General features: G+C 41.2%; 1 protein-coding gene across 11 annotated transcripts in view; it reads right to left on the bottom strand.

The window, feature by feature from the left end:
• IQCF6 (IQ motif containing F6) overlaps positions 1-19,442 on the bottom strand; it is a 127,253-nt gene that overhangs the window by 13,142 nt on the left and 94,669 nt on the right. The window lies entirely within an intron of this gene.

Below are 19,442 nucleotides of genomic sequence, written 5' to 3'. Positions count from 1 at the left end.
CATTTCTGTTGCTACTGGGAGGATTGGGGATACTTTCATATGTTCATTGATAATATTAGGTTGGGGCAAAAGTAATTGCAGTTTTTGCCATTACTTTTTTTGTTGAGACGGAGGCTCACTCTGTCACCCAGGCTAGAGAGTAGTGGCACGATCTTGGCTCACTGCAACCTCCGCCTCCCAGGTTCAAGTGATTCTCATGCCTCAGGCTCCTGAGTAGCTGGGATTACAGGCATCCGTCACCATGACTGGCTAATTTTTGTATTTTTAGTAGAGACGGGGTTTCATCACGTTAGCCAGGCTGGTCTCGAACCCCTGACCTCAGGTGATCCGCCCACCTCAGCCTTCCAAAGTGCTAGGATTACAGGCATGAGCCACTGCACCTGGCCTATTTTTGCCATTATTTTCAATGGCAAACCGCAATTACTTGTGCACCAACCTAATATATATTTGCTCTTCTATTTATATTCTTTTGGCCATTTTTCCATTGGGTTGTAGTTTTGTCATCCGGGACAACTCTACAGGCATTCAAACTGTTTATCTGTCATTTGTTTTGCAATTCTCCTTTCTGTTTTTTTTAACCTTTGCTTATGAAAGTATCTTTTGCCAGTGAAGCATTTCAATCAAACATATCTCTTTTTTTTCTTTTTCTCTTTTTTTTTTTTTTTTTGAGATGGAGTCTTGCTCTGTGGCCCAGGCTGGAGTGCGGTGGCACGATCTCAGCTCACTGCAACCTCTGCCTCCTGGGTTCAAGTGATTCTCCTCCCTCAGCCTCCCGAGTAGCTGGGACTACAGGTGCACGCCACCACGCCTGGCTAATTTTTTGTATTTTTAGTAGAGATGGGGTTTCACTGTGTTAGCCAGGTTGGTCTTGATCTCCTGACCTCATGATCTGCCCACCTCGGCCTCCCAAAGTGTTGGGATTACAGGTGTGAGCCACCGCACCTGGCCAAACATATCTCTTTTCTTTCCTAGCTTTTGTGTTTCCTTTCTGGTCTAGAAAGTTCTCCCAAACCTACAGGTCATACAGTATTGTCTCAAACTTTGTGGAGAGGGAAATATTGATTACAGATAAAATCTAGTAAAAGGGAGGAAAGGAAAACATCAAGAAAGTTAATTAGGACATCCGGGAGAAATCTAGCCCATCAGCTAGAGCGTTGAGGTGAAAGAGAGTAAACAGGCATGGGGCAGGCAGCAGGTAGAATCGTTTGTCTTCTGTTAACCTCAAGAGCGAGGGATCCAAGGCCCAGAGGAAGGTTGCACCTGGAGCTGCCCTCTCTCACAAATTCCTCTCCCGATTACTCTGGCACTAGTATCCCAACCTCCATGGTCATAGAATTACAGTGAGAGAAACTTTGTGGAAATGAGCTAACGTCAGCAAGAGGAGGGTTCGTGTGTCTGCTGAGCTCTGCACCATGGGAGGCCTGCCAGGTGATGTGTGGTGGTGTCAGGAAGGTGCAGACTAGTGGTCCCCAACCTTTTTGACACTAGAGACTGGTTTCATAGAAGACAATTTTTCCATGGACGGGGTTGGAGGGGATGAAACTGAAACTATTCCACCTCAGAGCATCAGGCATAAGATTCTTATAAGGGCGTGCAACCTAGATCCCTATGCGCAGTTCACAATAGGGCTCGCGCTCCTGTGAGAATCGAATGCAGCTGATCTGACAAGAGGCAGAGCTCAGGCCATAATGCTCACCTGCTGCTCACCCTCTGCTGTGTGGCCCCGTTCCTTACAGGCCATGGACTGCTACTGTCCCTGGCCTGGGGTTTGGGGACTCCTGGTGTAGACTAAACCTCGGGTGTGGAAGGATTCGTTTGAGTCCACCGGCTGGCGGGCAACTCCTAGCTGTTGCTGGCTGGAGATCTCCTGCTGCTGCTACACATCCAAGTTGGACACCCCAGGAACTGGGAACAAGGGCTTTAAAAAGTGGGTGCCCCTCTCTCTTAGGGCCCTTGGAAGGGTCTGAGCTATCCTGACCCAGATCTCATTGCCTGATCATCCTATCAAGGGTGGGCCATCCAGAGTGTGTTGGAACCGGTTGACTGGGAATTGGGAGTCAGCCACCTCAGGGGTTGATTTTCCAGTTATATTTTAGTCTACCAGGAATTAATGTTGACATGTGTTGAGAGATGAGGGGTCCAACTTTATTTTTCTAGATGGACCCACTATTTATTAAAGAAGCTGTGATTTTCCCATAAAATTGAAATACCACCTTTATGATTTATTAAATTTTCATATTAGTTGGGGTCTATTTCTTTTTGTTTGTCCACTCTGTTCTGATTATTTCTATGTCTATTCCTATTGTTTGGGGTACAGTTACTTTAGAGTGCTGAGTCTGGGCTCCCTGTCTATTCTCTCTCTCTCTCTTTTTTTTTTTTTGAGATGGAGTCTCGCTCTGTCACTCAGGCTGGAGTGCAGTGGCACAACAGCTCACTGCAACCTCTACCTCCTGGGTTCAAGCGATTCTTCTGCCTCAGCCTCCTGAGTAACTGGGATTATAGGCATGTGCCTCCACGCCCGGCTAATTTTGTATTTTTAGTAGAGACGGGGTTTCACGATGTTGGCCAGGCTGGTTTCAAACTACTGACCTCAGGTGATCTGCCTGCCTCAGCCTCCCGAACTGCTGGGATCACAGATGTGAGCTACGGTGATGGACCCCTGGCTGTTCTTTATTAATGATTTCTTGGTAACTGGATATTTATTTTGAGAGATATGCCTTTGTATCATTGTGTATAATTAAAAATCCATTGGTATTTTATTTGGGATTGTATTCATTATATATTTGCTATCATAATCTATTCTCTCTCTTAGAAAATATGTTAATAATCTTACCATCCAAGGACATTTTTCCAATCCTGTTTTGTGTCTTTTAATTTGACCTACAGGTTACTTCATACAGGTTCCATATTTAATTGATTGCCAAGTATTTAACTGATGTGGGTTTTTTTTTCTGACTATTATGGATAGATATTTTATCCAATTCATTTTTCATTTGGCTATTGTTAATACAGAGGAACACTATAGATTTTTGTGTATTTATTTTTTATTAGGCCACATACCAAATTCTCTATTAATATCTCTATTTTGTCCTCATTAGATTCTCTTGGAATTTCTAGGTACCTTATTATTATTTTTTATTTTTATGGGTACATAGTAGGTGTATATTCTAGGTGTGTTATTGTATCAGCAGCAGAAAGAAATAATTTTTATCTTCTTTTCAAAATGTATTCTAATGTTTTCATTTTGCCATCCTGTTGCACTTGCTGGAACCATGACAATATGTATAGTGATAGTAGAAGGCATCCTTGTCAGGGTCCTAATTTTAATGCAAATGGCTTTTTAATGGAAATGGTGCTCTGTCATCCAGGCTGGAATGCAGTGGCGAGATCCTTGAGCTCCTGGCCTCAAGCACTCTTCCCTCCTGGGCCTTCCATAGCTCTGGGATTACAGGCGAGAGCTACTGTGCCTGCCACCACCACCCGTCCTCCGCCACCGCTCCCCCACCCCACTGCTGCACCTTTTTTTTAAAACCATTTAGAATGCTCCTTGCCTAAAAAAAACAAAAAACTAACAAACTAGTCTTCAGTTTTTAGCAGTTTCTTTCTATTCTAGTTTTTCTCAGAGTTTTATTAAGATTGGCTGCTGAACTTTATAACCAGCATTTTCAGCATATATTAAGTTGATCAGGGGGCTTTTTGTTTTCCCTTTAAATTGTCCATGTAAAGACATATGACTAATTTTTCCTAATATTGAATATTTCTGGAATAACCCTTATTTACTCTTACTGTCTTGTTCTTTGGACACACTGCTGGATTCTATTTGGTAATGTTCGATTTTTTTACATTTACATCTGTATTGATTGCTGAGATTGGGCCATAGCAGAGGTCAGCAAATTACTGCCTCTGGGCCAAATTCAGCCCACAACTCGTTTTTGTACATCTCATGACCTGAGAATGGTTTTTACATTTTTTTAATGATTGTGAAAAAAGTTAAAAGAAGAGTAGTATTTTGTGACAATGGAAAATTATATCAAATACAAATTTTAGTGTTCATAAATAAAGATTTATTTGGAACACTACTGCACTCATTCATCTACATATTGTTCGGAGTGCTTTTGTGAGTGGTAGAGTTGAGTACCTGCAAAAGAGACTGTATGGCCCCCAAACCTAAAATATTTACTATTCGGCTCTTTACGGAAATGTTTGCCAACCTCTCTGGTCTATCTTTTTGTTGGGGGAGGAGCTATCTTTATCAGATTTGGTATGAAGTGTAATCTGGCTTCGTAAAATGAATTGGAGAATTTCTTTTCTTTTTTCTATTATGTGGAATAGTTTAAATAACTTTGGAATGATCTTCTCTCTAAAGGTTAGATAAAGCTCAGCTATGAAACTATTTCTTCCAAGGCAATATTTAATATACAAAAATATAATCTTCCTTGGTAATTGGTCTATTCAAGTTTTCTATTTTTTCTTGGATTGATATTGGTAATTTAGATTTTGTTAGAAAACCATCCATTCCCTCAATGGTTTCAAATTTGATTTGCCATAAATTTGCATAGTGTTCTCCTTAATATAATTTTAATTTTACCACATCTGTAGTTGAGTCTCAGTTCTCATTTTCTGTCTTGTGTATTTTTACCCTCTATTTTTTCTTTAATCTGGTTTGTAAGAGAACTGGAGAGTTTATCTGTTTGTTTGTTTGTTTTTCAAAGAAACAGCTTTTGACTTTATCTTTCCTTTAACTTTTTTTCTTGGTTTTCCATTTCACTAATTCAAACTTTTATTATCTCCTAGTCTTCATTTATATTAGATTATTTTGTCTTTTTTCTCACTGTTAGGATGAGTTCCCACATTTTTGGGATGTATTTTGGGGGTCTATCCTCCATAATAAGGCATTTGAGGCTGTGAAATTCCCTCTAAGCCCAGGCTTTATTAGGAAGAGGTCTATTTTTTCATTGCTTTATGGGTAGTTTGCAATTTTATCTTGATTTCACCTTCCTTTAAGAGTTTTTCTTAATTTCCAGTGAGGTAAGACTTTTATTAATTTTTAAATTATTTGTTTCTGATTTTATTGGATATGATCACTGAAAATATGTATACAATTTCTATTTTTTTGTTGTTTTTAAGCTTCTTTTAGTGGCCAAGTACATGGCAGTTCTTTGTTAATATTCTCTGGACATATGAAATAAATGATTATTCTCTGTTTGAAAGATACAAAGTTCTGTATGTATCTGCTGATGACTGCTTGATGATTACTGTTTATTCAATTTCCCCCATGTCCCTGCTTTTTGGCTACTGATGTTGAAATCTCTTACAATAATAATCACATTCTCCTTGCATTTCATAGTTCTAATAATTTGTTAGTTGATTCTTTGGGGTTTTTAAAGTAGGTGACCATATCAGTTATAAATTCTGACAACTTTGTAGTTTTTTTCCCCCAGCATGATACCTCTTTCTTTCCCTCCCTCCCTCCCTCCTCCCCTCCCTCCCTCCTCCCCTCCCTCCCTCCTCCCCTCCCTCCCTCCCTCCTTCCTTCCTTCCTTCCTTCCTTCCTTCCTTCCTTCCTTCCTTCCTTCTGCTGTTGCACAAAGACTCAAGAACAGCATTGAAAAGCATTGTGGGGAGTGGCACCACGTTTCCCTCTGACTTTAATGGGGTTGTTTCTTATGCTTTCCCACCAGTGAGGATATTTGCAGGAGTTTCATTTTATCTAGCCTTAGCAAATTAAGTATATTTCCTTCCATTCTTGTGTGCTAATTGTTTTTTGTAATCAAGATGTTTATTAAATGCTTTTCTTTTTAATAACAGCATGTAACCGCCCAGTGGGTTCTCTTTGCCTGCTGTCTGGACAGAGCCAGTATCAAGACAGGGGAATTACAATACAGAAAGAGTTTAATTCACACAGAGCTGGCTGTATGGGAGACCTGAGTTTTATTATTACTCAAATCAGCCTCCCTGAAAGCTTGGGGATAGGGGGTTTTAAGCATAATTTGGCAGGTAGGGGGTCAGAAAGTGGGGAGCGCTGATTGGTCAGGTTGGAGATGAAATCATAGGGAGTCAAAGCTGTTCTCTTGTGCTGAGTCAGTTCCTGGGTGGGGAGGCCACAAGACCAAATGAACCAGTTTACTGGTTTGGGTGGTGTCTACTGATCCATCAAGTACAGGGTCTGAAAATATCTCAAGTACTGATCTTAGGTTTTACAACAGTAATGTTATCCCCAGGGGCAATTTGGGGAGGTTCATAATCTTGCAACTTCTAGCTGCATGACTCCTAAACCATAATTTCTAATCTTGTGGCTAATTTGTTAGTCCTGCAAAGGCAGTCTAGCCCCCAGGCAGGAAGGAGGTTTGTTTTGGGAAAGGGCTGTTACCATCTTTGTATCAAAGTTGGGCTACAAACTAAATTCCTCCCAAAGTTAGTTCAGCCTACGCCCAGGAATGAACAAGAACAGCTTGGAGGTTCCAAGCAAGATGGAGTTAGTTAGGTCAGATCTCTTCCACTGTCGGAATTCTCTCAGTTATAATTTTTGCAAAGGTAGCTTCAAGCAGGAAGGATTTCACGGTTTTCCTCTTTGATCTGTTAATATGGTAAATTACATCAATATATTTTTCCCACGGAAACCTCCTCACAGTGGTGGACTTTAGCCAGATTTTAGGCTACCTGACACCTTCAGGGAAGTTTAAACTTTCCCTCTGAAGTTTTGATAATTCAATCTGCTGAAATAGACTGACGATAGACAGACAGGAGAAAAGGCATACAAATGTATTAGCATGCAAGCACATGGGAATCATACAAACCTGAAACTCAAAGAAAAGTCAGATAATTGAAGCTTAAATACCCTCTTCACATGGGAGAGGAAAGTGGAAGATGTAGACAATTCTAGAGGAAGAGTAAATTATTTTTAAGAAGGATGAATGAGCCTGAAGCACAAACAATAGCTGAAGGCAAAGTTCTTCTAGGCTCTAGTAGGGGTGGTGATAAGTTGTAGGAAGGTGAAGGGTGGAACTGCATTGCAAACAAAGATTGTTTTTGTTTGTTTGTTTTTGAGACAGAGTCTCACTCTGTTGCCCAGGCTGGAGTGCAGTGGCGCTATCTCAGCTCACTGCAACCTCCGCCTCCCAGGTTCAAGCGATTCTCCTGCCTCAGCTTCCTGAGTAGCTGGGATTACAGGCACACGCCACCACGCTTGGCTAATTTTTGTATTTTTAGTAGAGATGGGGTTTCACCATGTTGGTCAGGCTGATCTTGAACTCCTGACCTCGTGATCCACCTGCCTTGACCTCCCAAAGTGCTGGGATTACAGGGGTGAGCCACCGCACCCAGCCAAAGTTTGTCTTATTATGCAGATAAAGTCTCTTGGTGACAGCCCTCAGAACAGATAAAAAGTCTGCTCATGCAGATGATCTTTAATTTCTTCTTCAGTGAGTAACTATCCCTTTTTAATTTGATTTCAAACAGTGGATTGAAGGCAATTGTGTTTCTTTAAAAGAACTTCCCTCAGTCAGATAAAGGAACTCAGAGAGAGCCCCTTCCCGCACTTGGGGGGAGAAACAAGGGAAGATCAGAGACCTTGATTCCAAGGCAGCTTTGGAGGCCTTTCATTCAAGGTGCTTAGTAGGGCAAAGAGCTATACTTTGGGGGTGTTGTTTTCTGAGCCCAAACACACCTGATTCCCTTCCGCATGTCTGGGGACTCTCCTTCTTATCTGTCTGGGCGGGAAACAGCCTGCCTCTAATTATAGAGCTGAAAATACCAGTTTCTCACTTTCTCAGCTCCCCTGGCTGCTGGGACAGACATGTGACCAGGATTGGCCAAATTTGCGTGCTGAGAATTTTCAGTCTGCAGCTTGGGATCCAGAGAACCAGGATAGCAACCCCTGTGTTGGTGCTGGAATCCTCAGCAGGCTGGTTCTGTGGTATGATGTTTTCTGTGGCTCTGGGTGCATAACTTCTCTTTGATCTGCCTGTTTTCTGAGCCTGGTCCCTGGGCTTTCTGACAATTTGGTGAGCTACTAAATATTGTTTCAATACACTTCTATTTTGCTTAAAGAAATATGAATCTGTTTATGTTTGTAGTTAAGATCAATGACTAACATATTTGTATTTGTGGAATAAATTATACTCATTCAAGCATTATTTGAAATCACCATTGGATTCAGTTTGTTAATATTTTTACCTGTGTTCATAAATCAGATTGGCTGATAGTTTTCTCTTCTTGCACTGTTCTCATCTTATTTTAGTATTAAGAGGGTGCCAACTTTTGGGAATTTTTTGGTTAGAAAAATTCCTACAGTAGAATTTCTGGATCAAGGGGTCTGTGCACTTTCAGTTTTGATGGCTATTGTCAAATTGCTATCCAAAGAAATTTTGCCAGTTTCCATTTTGACCAACAACATATAATACTGCCTGTTTCTCTCTATCCTTGCCAACACAAAGGATCTGTTATCAATCTGTTTCTTTATTTTTGTATGGGTAAGTTGAGCATCCTTGCATATGTTCAGTCTTTCTTTCCCCAGCTGTTTTGTTTTCTATGAACTGTCTGTTGATGTTCTTTGACTAGGTGTTTAGTTTTTCTTCTTATGTTTTTTGTTGGTGGGGGAGGAGGCATGGGAGAGTGAGGATTTAACTTTTTGTCCTACAGTGACCTGTTGGTCTGAAGTTTAAACTCAGTTCTTGGATGTTGGTTGTAATGGCTGTTGAAACTGGAAAAGACCCTCACAAAGACCTGCAGTGCAGAGGGAAGATGGAGTGATTGGCTCTGTCTTCTAACTCAAGACATTCACTTCCAGTTGCATCCACCAATTATGCAAAGGTTTTTATTGAAGTCTGGTGAAAAAAATTCATATTCCCTAATGATAATCAGTTGTTCTATAAACCAGTCAGAAGTTGTTGCATTTTTATATTTTTAACAACTGGGTCCAAAACCAATACAATGATTTTGTAAGTAATAAGTAGGTGAGGAAATTCTATTTCCAAAGTTTTAAGTGTTCGACTGAGAGAGTTGTTATGAGTGAGCCATATTCCTTTTGGCAACAGAATCACAGAAAGAAGGAAACATTTCAAAACATCTGTTTTCTAAAAGCATTTCCATGGCATCTTAATTAGACTGATGAGGAGCTCCCTCTAGGGGAGGGAAAATATCAGCACCAGGGTTTCTTGCTTGTGCATTTCAGCCTAGGGGTTTTTGTGGAAATCTTTTTAATCCCCTTGCCAATGCTGGTAAGGCTTAGCATTGTTATAACTAGACAATGCGATCCATAAATGCTTTGTCAGTCCTGCACAGTCACAAATGATCATCTCTCCCAATGCATGGAAAGCACATGTATTGGCCTGTCTCTCTTACCAGAATGTGACCTTTATGTGGAGAGGGCTTTGCCTGTTTTATTCTTTTATTTAATAAATTCCAGTGACAGCACCTGACACATAGCATGGTTCAATAATTTTTGAATCAATGAACAAATCTTTGAACAAAAGTTTTGAGCTTAGTGCAGCCTGAAATCCGTGACTAGGCTCTGTGGCCAAGGGCAGGCATTTGTCTGTGACCTAAGGCTGAGTAGTCTGTGCTGAGGGTGTGGGTGAGGTTTATTTAACTGGCTTAGGCCAAATGTATTCACTCAATGCTTGTTTATTGAGCATCCACTATGTGCCAGACACTGCTATAGGGGCTGGGCTCCCAACAGTGAAAAGGGCAGGCAAGATTCCTGAACTTAAGGAGCAGTGATATAGAGAAAGTTGAGATGGTAATACTTGTTATGGAGAAAAATCAAACAAGGAAGGGAGATAGAGTATTCTGGCATGGAAAGGAGGCTTGATTTTATCTGTGGTGAGAGAAGGCTTCACTAAGAGGTAAAGGAGGGAGGGAGGAGGTTGAGCAGCCATCTGGGAGACAGTCATCAAGGCACCGAAGCAGGAACGTGCCCAGCATGTTTGAAGAACACGGAGGAGGCCGGTACGGCAGAGCACAGTAAGGGAGGGGGAGAGGGATAGGGGCTGGAGTCAGAAAGATGTGGTCTACAGGTGTGAAATTCCTAGAGAGAATGGTTGAAGATTTTCCAGCAGTGAGGAAGGACCTTGTGAGTCAAGGGCAAAAGCAGGCCTGGACCTTTCCTGCATCCTTCCTGGCTTCTAAAGGTGATTTTCAGGTTTTCTCTGAGACCATTTGCTTGGAAAGAGTCAGATCATCAATATGAGGTAACAGTGCCTAAGGTGGTTCTGCTGCAGCCCACCTGTCAGGATGTGGGAGATGTTCTAGGATAGTATCGGGTACAGAGGGGAGAACCTGCTGAACTGGATTCTGGCTGAACTAAGCTGAACAAGAGAGAGCACTTTAGACCCTGGACATCAGAGGTGGAGGAAGGGCCCATCTGTCTCTCTCAGCTCCTGTCTGTAGGATATCGGGCCCCACTTAACTGCGACCACCACTGTCATTGAAGAATCTTAATCTAAAAACTCTCGAAACCTCCCAAGAGCCAGAAAGAAACAGCCTCCACTGGAGATGACAAAACAAGATTAACCTTTTCAGACATTGATTTGATTCCCTTTAGCCTCATTTTGTTATTGTTAGATTGTTTTTGTTTTTTTTTTTTTTAACAGTCTACAAATTGTTCTAAACTTTGTAGGGTAAGTGGTGATGGGCGATGGCGCTGTCCTGGGCTTCCTGCTGGCCAGTTGAGGTGGGGGTTGTGTGCCAACACCTCTTGCTGCATCTGGATTCATGACATATTTAGCTAGCCTGGCTCCAGATGGAAAGCCTGGCTGCAGTCAGTACTCTAAGTCGGCCTGATCACCATAGTAAGAGTCATTGTTATGGTGACACACCTCGTTGTCTATGACAAACAAAATGCACTTATTCAAGCCCTCATCTGTATAATGAATTAGGGTATCTGATGGGGTGACCCAGGCACCTGAGAATTCTTAGTAGGACACATGAATGTCAAGGGATGGAGTTGTAGGGGAATGACTTTGCCATGGCAACCTTGCATATATCTACACCCCCTGCAAAGGCGAAGGCTTGAACCACAGCTAATCTGAGTCTTGGTAGAACACTTCTTGATCCCCCTTGGAACAGAAGAGGATGGGAGGCTTGTAAGGCACGCTCTGAGGCCCTTATCTCCCTTGGGAGGCTGTCATGAGACAGTTTTCTATCTCCTCTCCAGTCCTGATGAGGTGTGGGGCTTTCTGCCTCGTGCCCCTCAGAATAGAGCTGCAGAATATGAAACCACATAGCTGCAGTCTAGACCCCCTCGGCTCAACAGCAGCAGGGTATCCCACGACTTGCCTTGTAGTCATCGAATCCCTTTTGTGTTGTTCCTTTTGTTGTGTGAGACAAGAACCACAGGGAGCTGGCACTTTTGACTAATCTTCCTTTTTCTGTCTATGTGAGTAATTGAAACAATCAGTCTGAAGTGGCTCGATTGGATCGGTTAGACCTTGGTCTTCATTTTCTCTTGTGTGCCTTGGGTGTGCTTGACAGAAGGCCACGTACTGGGAGTCAGTTATCTGTCACGGTTACCGTGAAGCCTCTGAAATGGGAGAGCTGTAAGTTGTAATGCTGGTGGTGTGCCTGTGTGACTGGCATGAGAAAAAAGACCAGTGGAAAAATGAGGCAGTGGCTCCCTGTGGCAAGGGGAACTGCACACACCTGGACCTCGTTCCTGGCAGATGTTTACACCCCTCCTTGCCCCTTGTGGGTGGGGTTTGGGAGGAATCAGAATCTGCATTCTGAGTAGCTGCTGGGACTCCTGAGGAGAGTGAAGCTGATTTCCCGACCTGTATCTTCTACAGGGCTAAGGAAACTTCGTGCTAGATTAAAGTCTGTCGTGTCTTGAATTTGAAGTCTAGCCTACCCTCCCGGTGGTGGGACAGACCTGACTCTTCAGACTAAGGATGAAATAAGTCCAAAGAGATCAGTAATCACATAAGTTCAATGAGTTAAACTTGATAATTAAAAAGCAGTTTGATAGATTACATTTAATAGATCTATATAATGTTCATAAGGGGTATATCTAAAACAAAGTAACACAGAAAGTTTGAAAACAAAAGGATAGAAAAAAGATATATCCGGCAAATTTCCAACCAAAGAAAACTACCACAACAAAATATAATTTAAACCTTAAAAGGAATCAAGGAATCAGCAAACTATGGCCTGCAGGCCGGCTGAACCCACCACCTGTTTTTAGAAATAACATCTTATTAGAACACAATCACTCCCCTTTGTTTACATATAGTCTGTGGTTGTTTTTGAGCTACAATGGCAGAGTTGAGTAGTTGTGACAGATACTGAATAGTTGTCAAAGCCTAAACTATTTACTACCTGGCTCTTTATAGAAAAACTTTGCCAATTCTAGTTGTAAACCAACGAAAGGAACACTACTCTAAGATGCTATAATACTTGGGAATTTTTATGTACACAACATAACTTCAAAATATAAAAATAAAAAGGCTGATAGAATTACAAAGTAAAGGGCCAGGCGCAGTGGCTCATGCCTGTAATGCCAGCACTTAGGGAGGCCGAGGCGGGCGGATCACGAGGTCAGGAGATCAAGACCATCCTGGCTAACACGGTGAAACCCCGTCTTTACTAAAAATACAAAAAAAATTAGCCGGGGATGGTGGTGGGTGCCTGTAGTCCCAGCTACTCGGGAGGCTGAGGCAGGAGAACGGCGTGAACCCAGGAGGTTGAGCTTGCAGTGAGCTGAGATCGCACCACTGCACTCCAGCCTGGGCAACAGAGTGAGACTCCATCTCAAAAAAAAAAAAAAAAAAGAATTACAAAGTTACAAAGTAGATAATTCTACATTTATACCTATTTCAGACACTCATGGATCAAGGAGACAGAAAAATGGTAATAGGATATTTGAAAAATCGTGTCCACACACACACACACACACACACGTTTGAATTGCGGTAAATGGAAACAATTGGGCAAAGAGTGGCAGAGCTGAGGATCATATGCATAGATGCATGAGGGGTCATAGTGGTCATGACCAGCCAAAATTATGAAGCCATCAATGTTACAAGGCAGAAAAAACAAAGACAATGGAGATCATGAAAAAAATGGTAGTGACAAGAACAATTAGAGCATAAAAACGTTAGCCAAGCTGGAGAGACCAGCCCAGAGTGAATGCCACTAAAGTCCTGAGGAGTCCCAGAGCTACCTTGCATTCCATTCAAGTCTTTCAGATGCTCCATTTTATGACTTGTTTGTTTGTTTGTTTGAGATAGAGTATTGCTTTGTTGCCCAGGCTGAAGTGCAGTGGTGCAATCTCGCAATCTCAGCTCACTGCAGCCTCTGCCTCCGGGTTCAAGCAATTCTCCTGCCTCAGCCTCCCGAGTAGCTGGGATTACAGGTGCGTGCCACCATGCTGGCTAATTTTTGTATTTTTAGTTTCGTCACGTTGGCCAGGCTAGTCTCAAACTCGTGACCTCAAATGATCCACCTGCCTTGGCCTCCCAAAGTGCCAGGATTACAGGTGCGAGCCACGGCACCCGGCCCATTTTATGACTTTTTAAACCTGCATCTCCAGAACACCCTCTTCCTTGTATTGATCTTGTATTGGCCGTCCATCATGTGGGCTAGCCCAAGAAAAGCCATCCTTCTTGTAATAAAGGGAAATAAAGTAAAATCTCCTTTTGAATGTCTTGCCACAGCTATGACACAGTGCCATGGTGGACACATAGATGGGTGGGCGAAGTCCAGGAGAACCTGGTCTGCCAGGAAGTCCTAGTGGGACTTGTCCCTCCACCTGGTGCTGGCTGTCACAGCTAATCTTGAGGTTTCTGGCTTCCTCTGGAAGGAAACAGACGCATCAGCCCTGACATATTAAAACAAGCATGTGAATACCTGGGTTTCCTATGCTGTCTCATGTGCAGTAAGAAGCAAAGGTTTGGGAATCAGTACTATATGAATGCTGTAAACTTTGTTACAATGCCCACTTTTTTTTTTCGTTCCCCATGTATGAAACCTTGAAAATAAAGAGGAATAGTGTGCTTCCCCGGGAAGCATTGAGGAGAGCTGGAGAGCTAGGCAGCATCTAGATTTGATGTGAGATAAATCCTGAAGTGCCCACAAAAGGACAGAAAAGAAAACAGACCCAAGGACAAAGGATCAGGGCCAAGGGAAGCATGTCCAGGGCCAGTCAGGGCCTGAGAAGAGGGTACAGAGAGGGCCCTCAAGAGGCAATGTGGCCTTGTCCTTTCTTTCTTTTTTTTTCTTTTCTTTTTTTTTTTTGAGATGGTCTCACTCTGTCACCCAGGCTGGAGTGCAGTGGTGCAATCTTGGTTCACTGCAGCCTCTGCCTCCTGGGCTCAAGCAATCCTCCCACCTCAGCCTCCTGAGTAGCTGGGACTACAGGTGTGTGCCACCATGCCCTGGCTAATTTTTAAATTTTTTGTGGAGATCAGATCTTGCCATGTTGCCCAGGCTGGTCTTGAATACCTGGGCTCAAATGATCCACTCGCCTTGGCCTCCCAAAGTGCTGGGATTATAAGCATTAGCTACCAAGCCCGGCCTTTCTGTTTTCATAGAAGACTGTATCAGGAAAGAACTGTGCATGGACCACACAGAGGAGAACTTGGTAAGTGATGGGATTCAGGTTTCACGTATTTTTACTTACACCCCTATCCTATCTTTGACAGGAGGGAAACAGACAAGTGTTGCATTCCTGTCCACAGAGCCTCTCCCTGAAGAAGACTCAACTATATGGCCAGCATCCTAATCCCTGGGCTGTAGTCACTTTCAATCTCATGATTTTTCATCACCTTTACCCATGCCTGGTGACTGAACCATCTAGAAACAAGCTTTGGGCATTTGCCATTGTATAGGAAACATAACCATATCCACCCAGTTGGCAGAAGTATCCCATGACTATCCCAGGATGAGAGGGACCCTGGAAATTCGTAGACTCTGAGACTGATTAGGAAGCTAGGGTTGTGGATGTCATTGTTATAAGCCAAAAGGAGAAAGAACCGTATCTTATGCAAATCTATCTCTTCTCTATAAAATCAACTCTACAAAAATGCATAGGCAACTATAATTGAGACTCAGAAAGTTGAAGAAATATTTTAAGGGAAGCAGAAGGTAAGTAGGTGTTCCATATAAAAAAGAGAAACCCAGATTATTAATATCAGATACTTAAGTGTCCTGAGGATGCTGAGCTGTGCCTCCTGTGTGGATCCAGAACCCAAAAATAAAAAGGGTCACTCTGATCAGTAAACATTGGTATCTTGTTCCTCATCTTCCTGGGTAGTGGTACAGGGAGTGGGAGAGGTGGTGAGAAGGCAGCTGGAAAGCCAAGGAGCTGAAATTTTGGGCAGAATTTTTGACAGTTTCTGTGTAAGGAGGCTCCAAAGTTGGAGACCAGTCCTGCTAAGGATGGGGGCACACTAGTAAATCCCCAATATGTAACAGTGGAAGCCAAGAGGGCTATACCATACCAGGAGAAAGGTGGATTTAAAATAGGCCAGCATTTCTCATGGTGGAAGCCCTGTTCACATCTTAATCTCTGAAACTGGGTTGAAGTGATCCAGGATTGCTAATGCTCCAGTCACCTACCAGAAGCAAATGTAAATTGCCTCTGAAGGAAGGTAGCATAATCTCAGACCTCAACTAATTTTGAAAATTTTTCTTATACAACCATCCAGTGCTCCATTAAAAAAACCCAAACTAGGCCGGGCGCGGTGGCTCACGCTTGTAATCCCAGCACTTGGGAGGCCGAGGCAGGCGGATCACGAGGTCAGGAGATCGAGACCACGGTGAAACCCCGTCTCTACTAAAAAAATACAAAAAATTAGCCGGGCGTGGTGGTGGACGCCTGTAGTCCCAGCTACTTGGAGAGGCTGAGGCAGGAGAATGGCGTGAACCCCGGGAGGCGAAGCTTGCAGTGAGCTGAGATTGCGCCACTGCACTCCAGCCTGGGCGACAGACTGAGACTCCGTCTCAAAAAAAACAAAAAACAAAAAACAAAAAACCCAAACTTAAAAACGGAAAAAAAAAACCCACCCAAAACACAAGAAATAATTGACAACAAAAACAGACTCACAGAGGATCCAGGTCATGAAGTTATACACATTTTAAAATTTGTAAGTACACTATGCCTTAATGTGTTAAAGAAAATAGAAGGCAAAATGAGAATTCAGCAGGAAATTGAAATCTTTCAGAAAGTATCATATGGGAATTTTAGAACAGAAAAAACACAATAACTCAATTAAAAACTCAATGGGTAAGTTTCAGCAGATTAGACAAAGAGAGAATTACTGAACTGGAAGATAGGTTAGGAGAAAATATATAGAATAATTAGACTAATAGCTGACTTTTTAACAGAAGCAATGGAGGCAAGAAGACAGTGAAATTACATTGTTCAAGTACTGAAAGCAATAAATAATAACTAATGACCTACCTGTTGAAACCATTCTTCAATAATGAGGGTGAAATACAGAACTTTTTTGACAAAAGTTGAGAAAATTAGTCACACTTAAAAAAATATGGAAGGGTATCCTTCAGGTGCAAAGAAAATAAGCCTAAATGGCAGACAGATTCAGAATCAATGAAAATAGTAAATACTTGGAAAAATTCAAATGAATATGCTACATTAAGCAATAATTATATAATTTGGGAAGAGAATTAAATAAAATAAAAATGTTCTGAGCTCTTTGAATGTCTGAGAAGAGGTAAGGTAAAAGTACTACATTTTTATTAGACTTTCATAAGTTAAGGATGCATATTGTATTACAAGGCTGCTTTGTTAACTATGGTAGCCCCTAGGCACATGTGGCTCTTGGCACTTAGAAATGTGACCAGTCCTACTTCAGGTATACTGTAAATGTAAAATATACACCAGATTTCAAAGACTTAGGGCAAGAAAAGAAAAAAAGGAGGATAAAAGAAAGGAAAATGATACCATTACTAATGTTATATTGATTACATGTTGAAATGATAATATTTTGATATATTAAATTAAATTGAATGTATTATTAAAATTAAGTTCACCTGTTTCTTTTTTCTTTTTTTTTTTTACTGTGGATATTAGAAAATTTAAAATTACATATATGGCTCACAGATTATACTATTATATTTGCAACATGCATTATATTTCTATTGGATAGTGCTAGTCTAAGGTAATCACTAAGTAAATAGTAAAAAAAAAAAAAAAATGTTTAACTTCCAAGTTAATGAAGTTGAGGGTAGTGGGAGAAATGGAATAATAAAAAAAATCAAGCCAAAAGAAGGAAAGAAAGGACAGAGAGAGAGAAAGAGAAAAAAATGTATAACAGATGAAGCAAATTGTAAGACAGTAGATTGAAACATACACCAATAATTACATTAAATGTAAATGGACAAAGAGCTCTAACTGGAAGATAAAGGTTGTCAGACTGGATTTTAAACAAAAGAGCATGCTGCTTATAAGAGGTATATCTAAAATACAAAGATTTAGAAAGATTGAAAGTAAAAAGATGGAAAATTATAAACCAGGCAAATACACTAACCAAAGAAACTTGGTCTAATTAATGATATCATACAAAGCATACTTTAATGCAAAAAGCATCTAGAAATAAAGATGCTCACCTCATAGTGATAAATATTCATCCACAGCATGATATACTAATTATAAATCTGTGTGCACCTAATAATATAGGTATAAAATATATAAATCAAGAATCGACAGAATCACAATGAGAAATATGCACACTTACAATGTAGTGGGCCTTTCAATGTCTGATAGAATAAGAAGAAAAGTAATTAGTAAGTAAGGATATGGAATATTTAAACAACATGATTAACAACATTGACTTGATCAGCATATATAGAATACTGCACCCAACTGCTGTGCTTGAACCATTATTTTCAAGTACATATTGAATGTTTACCAAAATTGACCATATGCTGAGCCTTAAAGCCTCAAGCGTCAAAGAATGTAAATCATAGAGATTATGTTCTATGAGCACAGTCGAATTAAGCCAGAAATCAATAGTAATAAAAACAACGAGAAAATTTCCAAATTTTTAGAAATTAAGCAACATACTTCTTTACAACTCAGAAGTCAAAGAAGACATCAAAATAGTAATTAGAAGATACTTTAAACTGAAGATATTTTAAACCGAATGATAACAAAATACTACATATTCAAAATTGTAGGATGCAGCTAAAACTTGCTTAGAGGGAAACATTATTTCAAATGTATGCATCAGGAAAGGTAGAAAACCAATGAACTAATTATCCATCTTAAAATTTAAAAAGCAATTTAAACCCAGTAAAAGTAGAAGGAGAAAAATAATAGAGATAAGGACAGAAAATATTGAATAGGGAATAAAAGATCAAGGAAAAAAATAATAAAGTCCAAGAAATCTAAAAGGTCTTGGTATCATGAACAGGGTTCCTCATACGAACATGGTATACTCCTGTTCATCATATGCTTTCTCCTAGATCCCGCACCTCTGAGGAGAATAGGACAGATATGTCTCTCTCTCAGATAAGAATGTAGGTCATCATCTGTGAGAAGCAGGACATAAACTCAAAACTTCCAGATTTATATTGGCACCTGCCCATTTCTCTGGAACTACCCAAGAAAGGGTTGATTGTTAAGAGTGAGCCAGTACCCCTTCTTGGCAGACACTGGGGGTGAAGTGTGGGTAGTTTTATTTCTCTAAGTACCTATGCTTCCTAAAACTAAAGAACACACAGCAGAACAAAGCAACCATGAAGATTTTGCTTGGGTATGATACACTGTTGTATGCTGTGCTCATAACTTTGATCATTTAGTGCTGGTTGAGGCCAAGACTGGCAAGGCTGCTGGAACAGAAATGGCTGGCAGCTTAGAGGTGGAGGCAGGGCTTCTATATAAACCAGGTGGTCAGGCTGCAGTTTTGCTTTGCATGTGGTATATCCACCCACACCTCTGCCAAGTGCTGTGGTGAATGATCCAGGCCCACTATTGATAGTACATCTTCCAGACCCACAGCCTTTTCCAGGAACAATATGAAATCACTTCCAACCAGCTGGGTTCCACATTGAAATCTTGGTGTGAAGAGTCCCTGTGAGTAAAACTGGCTCCCTTTTTTCCCTGTGAGGAAAACTGGCTCCCTTTTTTGGTAAAGATCTGGCCTGTGTTTTTGTGTCTCACAAATTCCTCAAGTCTTCACACTCCAAGGACTTCCAATCCATGCTGACGATGACCATATTCCACTGACACACTCTGTAAATTAGAAACAGTGGCCAAGGCTGACATGACGTATGTCAGAGCCAAAGTCCAAGTGTCCAGCCTTGGTACAATGTTTAGATATTTCTGTTCAAGGATGGACATTCTCTCACATTATTGGACAAATCTTCATACATGGTTAGACATTCCCTCTGCTGGGAGGATCATCCCCAAGCTTGGTTGTTTATCTCCTTGAATAGACATCTCTACACATAATTAGACATATTCACATGTTTGGTTATCCTGATAT

Source organism: Symphalangus syndactylus, chromosome 1, assembly GCF_028878055.3.
Source record: "Symphalangus syndactylus isolate Jambi chromosome 1, NHGRI_mSymSyn1-v2.1_pri, whole genome shotgun sequence".
NCBI classification, from domain to species: domain Eukaryota; kingdom Metazoa; phylum Chordata; class Mammalia; order Primates; family Hylobatidae; genus Symphalangus; species Symphalangus syndactylus.
The sequence above is the reverse complement of the archived record's forward strand: the minus strand, read 5'-3'. Positions and strand labels throughout refer to the sequence as shown.